Raw genomic sequence first — 3757 nt, 5'->3', positions numbered from 1 at the left:
CTATGATCTGGGTCTCTCTTTCTTGCCTTTGTAAAAGGCTAGTAGAGAAACATTGGCTTCTTTTAACAACTTTGAAGCGAACACCTGGAATGTCACCAACACCATGACCCTTCCAACCAAAGCCAGCAACCAGGACTTCATCATTCTCCTCAATAAAATTCAAACAGCCCTAATTGGGAACAAAAGCTGTAATCATCTTGCTGGGTGATGCAATGATTAGAGTGCAGCACCGCAGGCTATTTCAGCTAGCTGCTAGGTGTAGTTCAGCAGTTCAAATCTCACCACTGGTTCAAGGTTAATTCAGCCTTCCATCCTTCCGAGGTGGATAAAATGAGGACCCAGATTGTTCGGGGCAATATGTTGATTCTGTAAACTACTTAGAGAGGGTTGTAAAAGCTATGAAAGCGGTATATATGTCTAAATGCTAATTCTAATTCTTGATAAACTGAACTTGAACACATTTCCCGATGGCAGAATTTGTCTCTTTAGCCTCTACACCAGCTTTTTCCAGGACAATTCCTTTAGCATGGGAAGCTCCCCCCAAAGGGTTCACTTTCAGAACAGTACCCAGATGGGCCTTCTTATATTGCTTGTCATACCACTTCTGTTCTCGATGGTAACTGTGCAGCTTCCTGGTGGTATGAAGTCCACGGCACTTGCCCATCACACTGCCCCCCTGAATCCAAATGACGACAAAAAAGCCAGATTTAATTTTAATAGGTTTCATTATTCGACTGATAATCACGCTACTGACCAATTTATAAATGAAACGATAAGCGAGACAGAACTTAACCAATTATTTACAGCCTCACCAGATTTCATACCCTAGGTTTACTATTAAGGTAAGGATGAAAAATTGCAGTATATTTTGCATTCTTTGTTCTATCTTTGTGGGCCTGCTGGTAGATGTGTTCTCATCTTCCACTGGCATGCTTCTCTGGAACTATTTCAAGCATTTCCTGTGATAAGATGCCCAAGAGAGAGGTAAAAATGACTGGACAATGGCTGGCAGACAAATGTATGAGTTGTTTGGGTACAGTGGAATTTTTAGAAGCAGGACAGTAGTCTTTAAAATAGGAACTTTTTATTATGTTTTTAATCTACAATTTTTTATTGGTTTAGCAAGACTTTGCACCAAATCTTGTAGATTTTTATTATTTCAACAAGACATTCTGTCCCTTCTTCACTCCCTCACTCCTTCCTCTTGTTCTCTCTTTCTCATTCACTCTCCTTTCTGTACAATAGATGGGAATTCAGCCTACAGCTGCAAATCTAAAACTGGAAATGATGAGGAAAATTCACTACTAATAATACATATTAAGGTAATACATTCACAAACACTCATTCCAGCTGCTGCTGGAATGCCTAATTGTGTGCAGCTCTGCGGCTGAGGAACGCAAGTGCAGGATCAAATGCAATTATGCTTCCTGCACGTGTGCAGGTAGCAAAATCGCGCACAGGGACGTTTATGCAGGTGTGTTTCGGCGAGGTTTTTTGCTTCCCCGCATATGGGGAAGCAAAAAACCTCACCAAAAGGTCTACACATGCATGTTCAGCTCACTGTAGTCAGCAGCAGCCTTCCAAGCCCCTTGGCCTTGGATTGGTATGATACCCTCAGCTGTGGGTAGGGTAACCGGCATCAGCTCAATTGCCAACCATGACTTTGATGACCTTTATTGAAGAGTTCCAGGATGTTTTTAGCAAAAACCTGGGCAAGTATATGGGCACCTCTATTTCGTTTAGTCTGGACCCCAATTACACCCCTATCCATTTAAAGTCCAGGCATGTTCTACTAGTAGTAAGGCCTCAAATCAACAAGGAACTCAACAAGCTTATAAGGCAGTGAATCCTTGAACCGGTTGACTATGCTAAGTGGGAAACCCCTATTAAAGCGGACGGCACAATCAGGATATGCGCTGACTGCAAAGGCACACTGAATAAGGTGTTGCAGCAGAGCGCCTATCCCGTGCCAATTGTGCACCATCTACTACATTCCCTGGGTCCTGGCTGCCTGTTAGCTAAGTTCGATCTAGCGCAGGCATACCAGCAGCTGCCAGTAGATGGCACTACCACAGAAGCACAGACCATTGTGACTCACAGGGGAGCTTTGAAATGTCACAGGCTGCTGTTTGGGGTCAATGCGTCTCCACCTATTGCTAACTTCATTTCTATGTTAATGTCACAATGTCATAATTGTTTGTAACAAATACTTATGAAGCAACAGCTGCCAGAAGTTTAGCATCCTGAGTCGCTTCGAGAAAGGCGACAGAAGTCAAAAAAACATACAAAAAACAAACAAACGAATGAATGAATGAATGAACAAACAAACAAACAAATAAATAAATAAATAAGTAGATCGGTCGATCAATCAATCAATCAATCAATCAATCAATCAATCCTATTTTCAGATGCTGGATTGGATGGAAAAGATGAGGCTGGGTGGCCTGTCAGTATCTGAATTATTATTTTGTGGCACGGAAAGAAGCAGGAGGACCTTTCAGAAAACTGGTAAAAATTCTTAGGTGTGTTTGTTTTTGAAATAGTTTTCCAAGCTTTTTATGTCTTCTTTGTGGATGCTCCTGTTATTTTTGATTACTGTATATTATTTTGTTAATAAGAGTGTTTCTTTCAGTTTTAATTGGATGGAGGAAGGAAGGAAATAAATCTTGGAAAGATCACCCAAGACAAACTAATTAATGTGGCATTTGCGTGTAGGATGTTGAGGGCATTACTATAATTACTACTATATTACTATATTATTACTATAATTGGACTTAAAATGAGAAAACAAGAGAAAGCGTTAGTCTGGAGAAACACTTATTTACTGAAGAACGCAGGATCTGTGCAAATATATGCAAGAATGAATTCCAAAATCCAAAGTTAATGTATGATACATTTTAATATAATAATAAATATAAATAATATAATAATAAAATGTGGCTAAGCACACTTTAGAACTTGAACACTGGTTTCGTTGATTTAATTCTGATGCTGTTTTCCCTTGTCTTTAGGTTTGGTGTTCCATTGTCTCTGTTTACATTTTATGGTTCTATGCTTGTTATGCAGAGGGATTGCTAGCTATCAGGTGGTATTGGAAACTGTAACCAAATACATAAAAGAACAAATAGTTCTACAAAGAAAGATAAAAGACGAATAGTTCCACAGACAAAGATAAAAGGACAAATAGTTCTACAGACGCTTCTAATTCTTAGCATTCATCAGCCAAACAATGTCTCTCTTCTGTTCCTTTTTCCAGAAGAAAGGATTTGAAAACTTGCTATATTGTGGATGTTCTAATTGTCTTGGATTGTAGCTCCCCCTGGCGGCCACATTAATTTATTCATACTTCCCACTGTCAGGAAATTTCCCAGTTTTACTGTTGGATCTCTCTGGCCTTCCATCCATTCAGGTGAGGGTTCCACTTACCGGCTGCTACTGGTTCACCCTCCAGGATCATTGTGTGAGCATGTGCATGCGTCAGATTTGGCTTTTGCGCTTGTGCCGCAAGCAAAACCACATGTGAGGATGCTCTCGTGTGCAAGATTTCACCGATTTTTGGTGATTTCTTTGCTTCTACACATGCGCAGAAGCAACCCCCCCAAAATTGGGGAAATCCCATGTGTGAGAGCACATGCTTGCTGAAAATGCACAAAAGCCAAATCTCATGCATGCATGCACGTGCATGCATCAGGGGTGTGGAGATGCATGCACATCTCAATTTCTGCCACCGGAACCCCGATCCCACCTGTATTGACTG

At 40.7% G+C, this 3757-nt stretch overlaps 1 pseudogene; it reads right to left on the bottom strand.

Annotated features, from left to right (window-relative positions):
- LOC139157133 (small ribosomal subunit protein uS12-like) lies at positions 1–664 on the bottom strand (annotated as a pseudogene).
- Positions 665–3757: the final 3093 nt, after the last annotated feature.

This window comes from Erythrolamprus reginae, chromosome 1, assembly GCF_031021105.1.
Source record: "Erythrolamprus reginae isolate rEryReg1 chromosome 1, rEryReg1.hap1, whole genome shotgun sequence".
NCBI classification, from domain to species: Eukaryota; Metazoa; Chordata; class Lepidosauria; order Squamata; family Dipsadidae; genus Erythrolamprus; species Erythrolamprus reginae.
This window is presented reverse-complemented; position numbering and strand designations above follow the sequence as displayed.